Source organism: Periplaneta americana, chromosome 2, assembly GCF_040183065.1.
Source record: "Periplaneta americana isolate PAMFEO1 chromosome 2, P.americana_PAMFEO1_priV1, whole genome shotgun sequence".
NCBI lineage: Eukaryota > Metazoa > Arthropoda > Insecta > Blattodea > Blattidae > Periplaneta > Periplaneta americana.
The window spans coordinates 18,034,946-18,048,569 of NC_091118.1; the positions used below are offsets into that span (position 1 = coordinate 18,034,946).

Genomic DNA, 13,624 nt, shown 5'->3' on the forward strand with positions numbered 1-13,624 from the left:
AACCTCAAATTCTGTCAGGATGGTCATGATTTGTTACGTAACAACTATCCATTCTTTTCTTATACTTTTAAAATTTATTTTAGCCTGTCTAGCTAAGTGCTGGCAGTGCTGCCCAATTGGGGGGAGGGGTGACTAATTTACTAGGATGTGGCACTCCTATACGCTGTTTTTGCCCTAACAAGACGATATGGATGTGCAATTTGTTGAGAATTTTCTTTGTATTGATTTATGTTAATATGTAAATAATGGCATAAAATATCCGTTAGAAAGCAAAAAATTAAAAAAATAAGGCATTCCATCTCTGTGGAGTAATGGTCAGCACGTCTGGCAATGAAACGAAACCTGGTTGGGACAAATTACTTGGTTGGGGTTTTTCCTCAACCAGTTGAAGCAAAATTGGTGGGTAATTTTCGGCGTTGGACCTCGGACTCATTTTGCCATCATTAATTCACATATCATCATCATCATCATCATCATCATCATCATTAGTACAGCTGTTCGGCTACCCAATCATTCACAGAATGAGAGTGGTAAGCACAGTAAGCCTCAGGCTGCAGTGTAAGCCTTCGGGTCCCTCCTCCGTTCAAGAGAAAAAAAAGCTTTGAAATAGACTAGGGAAACTTAAATGGGGGGGGGGGGGGGGAGGAAGGCAAAATAAAAATTAGTCTTCTGATCTCCATATGTGTGGAAGCATGTTTACCTCTGTTTAACTCTTTCATTTGTCCTCTCACTTAAAAAAAAAAGACATTTGGTCTATGTCCAGGCTCTAGTTATTATAGACCAACAAACAAAAATTTGTCTGTTTCTATGCTGACACAAGATAAGGAAGTGCAGCCAATATCTGACTCCCAATTTTTTCGCAGTCCGGCTTTAATCCATTTTTTGCTAGGCCTATAGTCTATAAGAGTGATAAGGAAATCTGAAATGGAAAGATTTATCTGTCACGTTGAGTGTTCTGATTGGTTTATTTTTAAATGTCGCAAATTTAATAAATGTTATCAGCCACTCTTCTGTGGACTGTACAGTACTTGTGATAAATGCCTTGGTAGTTCAGTTGGACCAGAGTTGAAATCCTGATGGTGGCAGAGTCATAGGCCTACTTGTGGTAGACAAAGTCAAGATTCCTGAGGGTTTTTCTCGAGTTTCTTCCATTTCTCTCTATTCCACCGTCATTTTCCATATCAGTACCAGTATGCATTATCATCAGTTTTGAGTATTTTCTGTTAAAATAGTGCAGCTGGATGTAGTATTGTGTCTGGTATAAACATGGAATGAGGCTTGAGATTGTATTGTATGATACTGTGGGAGTGAAAGAGAAAGGGCGCTTTGACGGAACTCAAGGGCGCCCACAGGATCCAATCTCATTATTAGTAAGATGGTTAGATAATTAGAGGAAATGGTTGGACAAGGAGAGAGAAAATTGAATATGAAAAATAGCCAGTTCTGAAATCTAAATTATCTTGCGCACGCATTCATAGTTTAAAGCACTTGCTTTTGTTAAATTGTTTACCGAGGGTATTGAGCACGTAGAGAAAAATAAAAAAATGCGTAAAAATAAAAATCTTCGTGGTAGCAAGATGAGACCATGAGCATACATGGCTGAATCAATAGATGGTTCCACATAGCTGATTAACGATGTGTACAAGAGAATAAGCATTCAGACTCCAAAAACTATTTCGTCTATGGTAATGGCTAGTGCGTCTGGCCGCAAAACAGGTGGCCCCTGGTTAGATTCCCTGTTGGGGCAAGTTACTTGGTTGAGGTTTTTTCCGGGGTTTTCCTCAACCCAATATGAGCAAATGCTGGGTAACTTTCGATGTTGGACCCCGGACTCATTTCACTGGCATTATCACCTTCATCTCATTCAGACGCTAAATAACCAGAGATATGTATGTATTTATTCACACTGCAATGGGTATATACCTGGTGGCAGTGGTAACTAATTACACTCAATAATGACAATAATAAAGTTATTAATTAAAAATATAATTAATAATAATAATACTAATAATTAATACTAACAATAATTTATAATAATAATAATAATAATAATAATAATAACAACAACAGGGAATATCCTAAATTAAATGAAACGATCACTTAACATAACATTTGAATAAGTCTAATTTGTATCTTAAACCTAAGATCGAACTAAAACCCACGAGTATGATATGTTCATATCTGCACAAGTACCTTTCAACATTACACTCATTTCGCTGTCAACTCACTCACTGCACTGGAACTACGACACATTTCACTGATTCTATCCTGATTTCACTAACACTTCAAAAACATTTCACTGTTCAAATACTTTGCACTGCCACTATAAACTATAAAGCTTCACTGACAGGAACACGTTTCACCTACTCAACACACTTCACTGACAACATAATTCTTCACTGATACAACACTTCAATAACAACATATCATTTACACCCTTTAAATACTGTGTATAATTACCGTCTATTAGTAAAGTCCTTAAGCCTATTTTTAAATACATTTTTGGTTGTTGATAAAGCCTTTAGTAAGTCTGCAGGTAAAGTATTCCAGTCCCTGATAGTACGATTGAGAAAAGAAAACTTTCCAGTGTCCGTCCTCTGCCTTCTTTCTCTCAATTTATATGAGTGGTCGTTCCTTAAAGAGTAATTTGGCGGCTGCAACCTATTTTTTATTTCTCTCCAGGCAGGCTCACCTCTGTATGTTTTGAACAGTGCGCATAATCGAATTCGCGTTCTCCTGTCCATGAGTGTGTCCCATTTTAATGTTGAATTTTTCCGACAACACTTGAGAGCCCGTTTTTGAATCTTTTCCAGTGTCTTAATATGTTCTAATCTGTAAGGATCCCAACATGCAGCACCATATTCCATTACTGGACGTACTAGCGTTGAGATGTTGATAAAGCATCATAAAATAACATACTAAAAAAAATATGTCCTAGGAACAATAAGCCTTGGGCTGCGATTGCAACCTTCAGGCTCTTTCTCCATATAAAGGGTTAAAATACACCTGGAATTTAATTTACAGACATTATTACAGCTGTATATGACACAATTGTTATATCAGATGGTTATAATTAAACTAAGGTGTTCAGCGTGGCATGGCATGAACAGTAATGATCGTAGGAGTGTGAAACCTCGTAGATATGCTAATTAAGCAATGCGTTAGCGAATTATGCAAAAAAATAGATCCAAGTTTTGCCACCAGGTGAAGATAAGACACTGTAAGCAGTCAAAACGTGATATGGGCGCAGGAAAAAGATAGGAAAGATGAAACACATGATAATGATTGTTCTGGCATGTTTATTAGTAACTATGGTTACAAACACTATTCAACATGGCCTCCCATCTCAGCAACATGTTGCATCCGTAACACGACAGTTGCTCGCAGCATATCTGGTGAAATCAGAGCGACATGTCGTTGTATGCTAACCTTTAGATCAGGCAGAGTCCGAATATGTCCCTGATAGACACGATCTTTCAAATATCCCCACAACCAGAAGTCACATGGATTTAGGTCGGGGGATCTTGAAGGCCACACATCTGAAATTGCCTAGAGATGATGTGGTCGTTGCTGAAAATTTCTCGCAGCAAATCTTTCACCTAGCAAGTGACATGTGGTGTTGCTCCATCTTGCTTGAAAGTAATGGTGTGGTCACAGTTTTTGCAAAGCTGGAATCACGCATTGCACAAACAAGTCCCTATAACATGCAGATGTCACTGTTGACCTAACAGGTCCACGAGATGTTCATGTGTTTGATCTTTCCTGCCCGTTTTCTACGCCCATACCATGTTTACAGCGCTTTACGTTCACCTGGTAACAAAACTTGGAACTAATTTATTTTGCATAATTCGTGAGCGCATTGTTTAATTAGCGTATCTATGAGGTTTCACACTCCTACGATCATTACAGTCTGTGCTATGCCACGCTGAACACCGTGAGTTTAATTATAACCACCTAATACATATCTCCTCAACCTCTTAAAGACAGGACGTGAATTTATTATTAATGCTACAAACGGAAAAACAACCGAGTATTACATAGTGTGGGAGACCTGTTGCTATGGTAACAACGTCTTAATTGCCATGGTTTAATGATTCTACAATCCCACGTTGTATGTCTCTTGTTCGCTTTTTTTTTTTTTTTTTTTTTTTTTTTTTTTTTTTTTTTTTTTTTGAATACGTGTATAAGTTTGGTCAGGTACAGTACGTACTAGGGGCATCCTAGGAGATAGACACATTTTTCAGGTGAACTTTGTCGTGCCTATAATTTTTAAACTGCACGACTCCGATGAAATAAACGGAAATCGACAAAGATCAGTGTATTCAACGTGACCTTCAGTTGGAGCTGGTGATTTCATCTAGTGATACGTGGGGCGAGAGGGGAAAGTTGCAAAAATTGGAGGGTCTCAAGGCAGCCGAGGCAGTGGAACCCTATAATGCGAAACGATAGAACGTTCGCAGTGGTGCCAAACGATTCGTAACGAACCAGGCTACAATCTCAATTGAGCAACAATTAACAGTCGACAAGTTAAATCGGAAAAATATGCGAATGAAAAAATTCACAATGTCGAGGCATACACAGTGCAAATGGAAGTGGACTTATAAGCAACGGATATTTGACATTCAGCATCCCAGCGTATTCAGGCATAAAACTTGCGACTATCTCTCCTGACCTCGAGTTCTTTGCGTTTGTTGTTATTATGGGGTTGTTTTACGACGCTGTATCAACATCTCAGGTTATTTAGCGTCTGAATGAAATGAAGATGATAATGCCGATGAAATGGGTCCAGGGTCCAGCATTGACACATATTGGGAAAAAAAACCTCAACCAGGTAACTTGCCCCACCGGGATTTAAATCTTTGCTTTTAAAATAGTGTGTGTTCCAATGTAATAGTTCGTTATATTGTGCCAGGTTCGATGTATATGCGATAATATTTTACTTTATTTTATGTATTACATTTCAGTATGAAACTCCAAATGTTATGTATTGTCAGTGAATGTTTTAAATGTCAACTGTGTAACGTCAGCTGTTCGCTTAATCAGCTGATTGCGTGGTCGTCTTTTTTTTTTCTCTCCACATTCAGAAATTTATTTAATTCATCCATTTATTGACAGAGTATTAAAAGAAATATTTTCTGCCTGTTCATGTTTGTTGGATTTCCAGTAGTAGTAATAATAATAATAATAATAATAATAATTATAATAATAATAATAATAATAATTTACAGTAATAATATGTCCAGCTAGTGTTTGCCTATATTGGCAACATAACATGGTGCTGATAGTTCTAAGCTCGGCCACGTATGTCATGTCGTCTTTAGAGAAGAGGTGCAGACAACTGCGAAAGCCCGTAGAAAAAAAATCTTATTTCATTGTTTCTAAAAGCGTATCTTTACGAAGTATAACAAGTTAGAAAATAAGTCATGTCTATTAATATATAGTCCTTGAATGAAATTATCTTTTTATTTTAATCCCCGTGCCCTCGTGGGTGTGTGTGTGTAGGAAATTGTAAATTGATGGGGAAAATTTTGTTCGATATTGGAATGGCTGTTGGATAACCTGCAAACTGCGCCATATTGTAATTCTCTTTTTGAAAATGCGTGCATGTGGAAGGTACGTAATTTGTAGAGCTCTGTTAATTTGTTTGTAATTTTCTTGTTGTGCTTAGATTTTCTAATATTTTTCAGTTACAATAAGTAATTGGGTTTGTAGGTTAATTAAGTTTTATGGAAATCAATACAGGGTTTTCTGGAATCTGGTAAAATCTATAATGCGGGATAGCAACTGTGTCTTGGATCTTACTCACGTGGAGTTCACTATTTGCTTTATTCAAAAATACACCGTCTCTGGCTTTCGAAAATACAAGTTATTGGAAACATGTTAAAACTTTTGCAAGCTTTCCGATGTCATATTTTATTGCATTATTTTATCAAAACGAAGTTATAACTTCACTTCGTTTCTTGCACTCGTACAATTTCGCATTATGTATGCATGTACATCTCAGGTTGCTTTCATTTAGCTTACGTGATTTTTGGGTCCACAAATTTTTGTTTTAGGTTGGGTTTGGTTTAGTGTATTTTTAGTTTATGTAATTTTTCGGTCCACCGTATCCCCTGTCGTGCCAAATCCATACAACTATCAAACATGCTTACATTGGGAGATAAATAAGGTTGTGACTGATACTGCGTGTGTGAATTTGTTTTTACTTGGTTGTTTAACGACGCTGTATCAACTACGAGGTTATTTAGCATCTATGAGATTGGTGATAGCGAAATGTTTGGCGAGATGAGGCCGAGGATTCGCCATAGATTACCTGACATTTGCCTTATGGTTGGGAAAAACCTCAGAAAAAACCCAACCAGGTAATCGGCCCAAGCGGGAATGGAACCCGCGCCCGAACGCAACTCCGGATCGGCACGTGGCTGAAATCATGTGTATAGATGCTCGACGTTATCGTGCCCAATTGAGTTTGTCCCAGAAGTGACTTATTCATTCGTTGTGCTCTGTCGAAGGGCAGGTCTTTCACTGCAAACCCAGCATTCTCCAGTGTCCTATTTTCCGCCTACCTCTTACTCTCCGCATATGATCCATGTATTTCAATATGGATTCACGAAAGGGGGCATGAATTATTGGGCAAGATAATACCGATCCTCCATATATGAGAGTTCGCCCACGCAATGTCAATCTCAACCTTACATCTCACACAGTATACCAGTTAACATTTCTGTGTATAAGTAATAGGACTCAGAGAATCCAGGGGATCGTTTGAGCAACTGCGCAACATTTATTCTTGTGTCGCCTGTCGATAGTGGGGTTACTCGTCACTAATCTATCTCGTCTAACTGTACAACCTTATTACTAAATCTCGGATTTCTATGCACTGTAGGCTAATGACATTTGAGTAGCCATGGTATATAGTACGGTTGAGAAAGCGTGGTTTACAACATCATGAAGTCCACACCTGTGAAGTAACGGTCAGCACGTCTGGCCGCAAAACCAGGTGGCCCGGGTTCGAATCCCTGTTGGGGCATGTTACCTGGTTGAGGTTTTTTCCGGGGTTTTCCCTCAACCCAATATGAACAAATGCTGGGTAACTTTCGGTGCTGGACCCTGGATTCATTTCACCAGCATTATCACCTTTATTTCATTCAGACGCTAAATAACCAAAGAAGTTGATTCTTACTTATTGGCTTTTAAGGAACCCGGAGGTTCATTGCCGCCCTCACATAAGCCCGCCATTGATTCCTGTCCTGAGCAAGATTAGTCCAGTCTCTACCATATCCCACCTCCCTCAGATCCATTTTAATATTATCTTCCCATCTACGTCTCGGCCTCATCAAAGGTCTTTTTCCTGCTGGCCTCCCAACTAACACACTATATGCTTTTCTGGATTCGCCCATACGTGCTACATGCCCTGCCCATCTCAAGCGTCTGGATTTAATGTTCCTAATTATGTCAGGTGAAGAATACAAGCGTGCAGCTCTGCGTTGTGTAACTTTCTCCATTCTCCTGTAACTTCATCCCTTTTAGCCCCAAATATTTTCCTAAGAACCTTATTCTCAAATACCCTTAATCTCTGTTTCTCTCTCAAAGTGAGAGTCCAAGCTTCACAACCATATAGAACAACCGGTAATATAACTGTTTTATAAATTCTAACTTTCAGATTTTTTGACAGCAAACTAGATGACAAAAGCTTCTCAACCGAATAATAGCAGGCATTTCCCATATTTATTCTGTGTTTAATTTCCTCCTGAGTGTCATTTATATTTGTTACTGTTGCTCCAAGATATTTGAATTTTTCCACCTCTTCGAAGGCTAAATCTCCAATTTTTATATTTCCATTTCGTACAATATTCTGGTCACGGGACATAATCATATACTTAGTCTTTTCGGGATTTACTTCCAATCCTATCACTTTACTTGCTTCAAGTAGAATTTCCGTGTTTTCCCTAATCGTTTGTGGATTTTCTCCTAACATATCCACGTCATCTGCATAGACAAGAAGCTGATGTAACTCGTTCAATTCCAAGCCCTCTGTGTTATCGTGAACTTTCCTAATGGCATATTCTAGAGCAAAGTTAAAAAGTAGAGGTGACAATGCATCTCCCTGCTTCAGCCCGCAGTGAATTGGAAAAGCATCAGATAGAGCCATGTGAAACAAAAGAGAATCGGAATGTTGCTAGTAAAATACATGACTATATTCTTTAAGAATTCACTACTAGTTCACTGCATGATTTACGGAGTATGAGGGAAATTTTTAATACACAAAAAGAAAATGCACGTTTTCGAAAATACCATAACACGTTATCACAGCAAGATGAAAGAGAAATATTTTGTGGTCCAGGAAATATCGTTACAATCTACTAATTTGAGAAAGGAAAATATTGGTAATGTGCTAGAAGACACATTACAGGTTAAATGAGTTATCACCCCACACTGCATACGGAGGAGAAAATGTACTTCAGTCATTGAAACCTTTTCCTTGGCCTCGTGTCACTTAAATATCCCCTAAACTAACTCACTAACTTTGTCACATACTTCGATCTCGTGTCACTTAGCTATCCCCTCATTTATATTAATATTATATACTGACAGTGGGTCTACTTGTCACTAATGTACATCCCCTCATCAAGTTTATCTAACCTTACCACTAATGGTGTGTCAAATTGATACTAATATGCGTATATATCAAACCTTACCTAATCCTGAATAATTTCGAGGGAAAAATTATTCAAATTAACTTTACAGGGAGTTATACCTGAAAGCTTGATTTGCTTACCTAATCCTGTAACAAACAGCGACACTATCTCTCAATAGTATTAATAACGACAAAGGAGAGAGAGAGAAAATAAATTTCTGCTGGTAACGACACCACAGGTAAACATGTCCATATGTTGGCGACATCGTGTACTTAGTTGCAACTGGCTCTCATCATAATGGCATGGTTGAAAGCTGCTGTATCTAATTCTACACTTTAGCAAAATCTTTGTATGTTCGAACTAATTGGGGCCTGTTCGGATTATCGAAATTTCGGATTAAGTGGGGCACAGGAATGCAAGCAGGGAAACTACACCTTATCACCTTCCCACCCTTCACTGTCCATTGCTTTGTTCAGTTTCGATGTTTATGAAATGTTGGCGGGACATTCCCACATTATTAACATAATCTCTTCATCAGAAGAAGCTGACAAATTAGCATAAAAGTATAGAAAACAAAGACTAATTCTTCGAATATAGGCTTTCATGCTGGTGTCAGTAGTGTGAGTTCTGAACTAAGAAGCCATGGTCTACTGGTGGTGTTACATCCAGACGTTTTGTCTGCAGCTACAGTAGACATCGGTGGTGAGGTACTCTAGGACGACCAGTCTTCCCTGGCACCCTAAGGAGATTACTGTACCTTAGAGTGCCTCGCCAGTGATGATGACTGCCACAGCTGTGGACGAAACGTCTATATGTAACATTGCCAGTAGACCATGGCCTCTTAGCCTGGAAAACACTCACCCCAAGGGCTAATTCATTCAGTAATGATAAAGTGAATTGTACTGTATATTATACATTTCGAGTTTCTAAATACTGTAGTATTAAATTGTTTGTTCAAGTACTCTTTTCTTTCTCCTTATCTCTCCCTTTTTTTGGGGGGGGGGGTGGCATGTTCGGTTTAGTGGGATTCTACTGTACTTAAAGAAGAACCTATGAACTGTGTGCCAAGCATATTCTACTTGCAATTTACCATTGCAGCAATTACCAAGAGATGCTGCACTTAAATTCCTTTTATCGTTCTCAGAGGTCTCTGTGACTGGACATAATATGCATTGCTTTCCATAACACAGCTGAGTATTCAGAAATATCTGATATCAGACGTGTATGGGGGTGCGGTTAAAAATATACGATGTAGCAATACAACTGTATATAGTGCATATAAATCCAGGCCCTACTTATCACTAGAGAGCGGAATTTAGGCAAAAACTTACTTTTTTCCTTGACACATACAGGCTAGAAATTTAATATTTACATTTTCATGGAAATAAAGGTATAAATAAAGGGGTTTTATAGTGCCTAAAAATTCCTATTTCGACGTTAGTGCCTATTTTTAAGTTTTTTTTTTTATTTTTGCATCATTTTTCGTAACTGTTTACAGTTTTCTTAACATCCTGTACCGTTTACATTTCAAGACTGATAACAACTCCTTCTAGCAGTGAACTACATAACAGAGAAGAAACTCCGGGCCACCCCTTCTCATTCTTAATTATATCTTCCTCTGTCTGTCAGCAATTTAACACAAACTCGCTGGGTTGTACCTGAATAAGCATTCTCTTAACAACCCCTTCCTTTTTTCTCACCATTTGTAAGTACAGCAGTGAGCGACACAATAGCCACAATAGGTGCTGATCATCTACTGTGAAGCAAACTATGGAAATGTGATTGGTGAATGAAAAACAGTAACTTAAAGACAGAATGTGTTCATTTTGTGTATGCATGTGTAAGCTTGTTGTCCACACCTGTGGAGTAACAGCATGTCTGGCCGCGAAACCAGGTGGTCCGGGTTCGATTCCCGGTTGGGGCAAGGTATCTGGTTGAGGTTTTTTCCGGGGTTTTCCCTCAATTCAATATGAGAAAATGCTGGGTAACTTTAGGTTCTGCACCCCGGACTCATTTCACCAGCATTACCACCTTCATCTCATTCAGACGCTAAATAACCTAAGATGTTGATAAAGCGTCGTAAAATAACTTACTGCAAATGTACCCTTGTAAAATGTGTGGAAGTTCCTTTTAATCCTAGAATTTCGCGTTAAATAAATGTTGAATCTTGTAATATTAGTGACATTCTTTAACAAAAGAAGCCTATTTTTTATTTTATAGAGCCTAAATAAATGAGTTTAAGAACCTATTTTAGGCGCCTAAAATTCTGCTCTCTACTTGTCACTGAGTGAGGCTACAGATACTTGTTACTAATGTCTCTCGTTACTATACCCTACCTAACCTCCTCACTGATAATGGGACTATTTGTCACTAACATACCTCATCAAACTACTACTTTCTCTGGCGCAATAACCCATGAAGGGCCAAGGCCGACTAGCTGACTATTGGCCTCATGTTCACATGCTCTATCAAAAATGAACAATTGTCCGACCAGAAGATGAGTGATGTGTTACGACAGTGATCACCCTAACTATTCTAGCTGGTTTTCAAAACCGAATTTCGTTACCTATCATAGCTTTCAAAATTCACCACGATGCTGGGTTGACACCAGACCCATAGACTGGCTGAAATTTCAAATGAGAAAACATCTTCCGCTATGAGGACTCGAATCAGTGTTCATTCTGTAACGCGAATTCTAGCCATGAATGCCTTAGACCACGACGCTATGAGGGACTTCGATCAAACTCTACCAAATCTTATTGACAGTGGGGTTACTTGCCAAATGTACCTCCTCATCAAACCTTACCTAACGTTGTTACTGATAGTGAGGTTACTTGTCACTAAGGATGGAGAGGAGGAGGAAGGTGTAGAGATGGAAACCCTATTCTGCAGTTCGAAAAATTGTCATAATGTAGTTTTCTGTTTACTTTAAAGAGATTAATAATAGGTAATCATAAATAATAACCAAGTTGATCCCTGACGGATTGTTTAAATTTTTTATGAACAGTGTACAATCTTAGATAAAAAGTTTTGTTGCACAGATACTTTAGAAATCCCAGAAAGGAGGCAGTGCGCATGATCAGACGTAAAACAAAACAAAACAAATTTTATTACCTCAACTAGTCTTCTTGTGAACCATGCTTGTCCTCTGATCATGCGCACTGGGACTGGACCTATAAAGTAAGATCTATGCGACAAAATTTTTTTTCTAAGCCTGTACATGATGTGCAGTTTCTCATTGAGTACCAGCACTTATATTTCTTTCATACATATAACTGTTTCTCCTTACAACCTTGTTTTATTTCGTTAATTAGCAAGGACCACCAGTCTTGTACAAGATACATGACAAGGTTAGTGGGTTAGTTGAGGAGATAGCTAAGTGACATGAGGCTGAGGATCTTATATCATTGAAATCTTTTCACATATTTCTCGGCCACACGTCACTTAGATATCCCCTCAACTAATCCACTAAGCCACCGGTGTTCTGAAGTTGCGTTTGGCCGCGGGTTCGATCCCCGCTTGGGCTGATTACCTGGTTGGTTTTTTTTTCCGAGGTTTTCCCCAACCATAATGTGAATGCAAGGTAATCTATGGCGAATCCTTGGTCTCATCTCGCCAAATATCATCTCGCTATCACCAATCTCATCGACGCTAAATAACCTAGTAGTTGATACAGCGTCGTTAAATAACCAACTAAAAAAACTAAGCCACTAACCTTGTCTCATACCTTGTAAAAGACTGGTGGTCCCTTGCTAATAATTGCCTTTATCTCTCTGTAACAGTTCAACTTTGTAAATCAGCAGTAATAATTTAATAACAATCAGTATTGTCATCTGTCTTGTTCCAGGTGTTCAGGAATAATTCTGCAATGAGCGTTAAAATTTCTGGAGAGGAGATGGCGGTAATTGATGCACACAACAAGCTGTGTAGATGATTGACACTCCATCTGGAAATGCGAGGCAACTCTGGACAGCAGACACTACTAGCAGACACACAAACTGGTATGTATATAGACCGAGGTAATTACTCTCTTTGGAAACTTACTAATACTTTGTATTCTGTTATTTATTTGTAATTATGTTTAATTGATATTACACAGTAATTTCGATCTGTTAATTAAATTCTGTTTTGATCAAGATCATATTATGAAATTGCTCATTGAATTGGAATCAAATTATATGGAATATTGTTTTCATAAATCTGCTGAAGTGTCAGAGGTATGAAACATTTTTTTCCTTGGAAGAACATCAAAGATACTCATATTATAGAACACATAGTAATAGTTGACAGAACAAGAGTCTAGAGTGGGATGAAACTTTGGAGTGTCGGGGATAAGTCACTGGAATTATGGAGGATAAAGGCTTGTAGGCCAGATTTCCTTGGAGCACTCCTTAATTGTAAAATAGAGAACGTGCATTTCATTTGACATTGAACTTATCTGTGGGAATTTCTGCTCCAGGTTGTTTCTCCATGGACCAGGAGAGGATGACAGGCTTTTCTGAAAATGGAGTAGGACGAGTATGAAGAAGTGAAGGGCTTAGACAAGAATTTTATAAGCATAAGGCTGGTATGTATTATAATGTGATGGACCAGCCTCATGGTCTAGTGGTCAGAGCTATAGTTCATGAGGTCCCGGGTTCGATTCCTGGTTAGAGCACAGGAATTTTTCCTTAAAAAGGGGGATTATTCCTGTGTTCGTCCATGGTCTGGAATTTAGGTTAAGTTTAGATTTAAGACCTCTCCTGGCACTACATTATCATAATCATCCTATCACATCATCGGGGTAATGTAACTCCGCCTTCCAGGCGCCCCAACCTCAGAAGTGGGTTACAATTAAGCCACAGCCAGGAGAGAAGACTAGAAATGTCGTAAAGACAACCTGGTGGCATTGGATAAAAAAAAAATTATAATGTAATGGATTAGAATGCAATAGGCTATACTGGAATAGAATAAATTTAATTACATTTGATGAGAACACAATATAC

At 38.4% G+C, this 13,624-nt stretch overlaps 1 protein-coding gene across 1 annotated transcript in view; it reads left to right on the forward strand.

Annotated features, from left to right (window-relative positions):
* The window catches only part of LOC138714648 (uncharacterized), a 39,662-nt gene that overhangs the window by 365 nt on the left and 25,673 nt on the right, over positions 1-13,624 (forward strand). Inside the window, exons 2-3 of the mRNA XM_069846704.1 lie at positions 12,487-12,640; positions 13,099-13,206. The gene's annotated coding sequence lies outside the window, so the exon portion shown is untranslated. The remainder of the gene's footprint in view (positions 1-12,486; positions 12,641-13,098; positions 13,207-13,624) is intronic.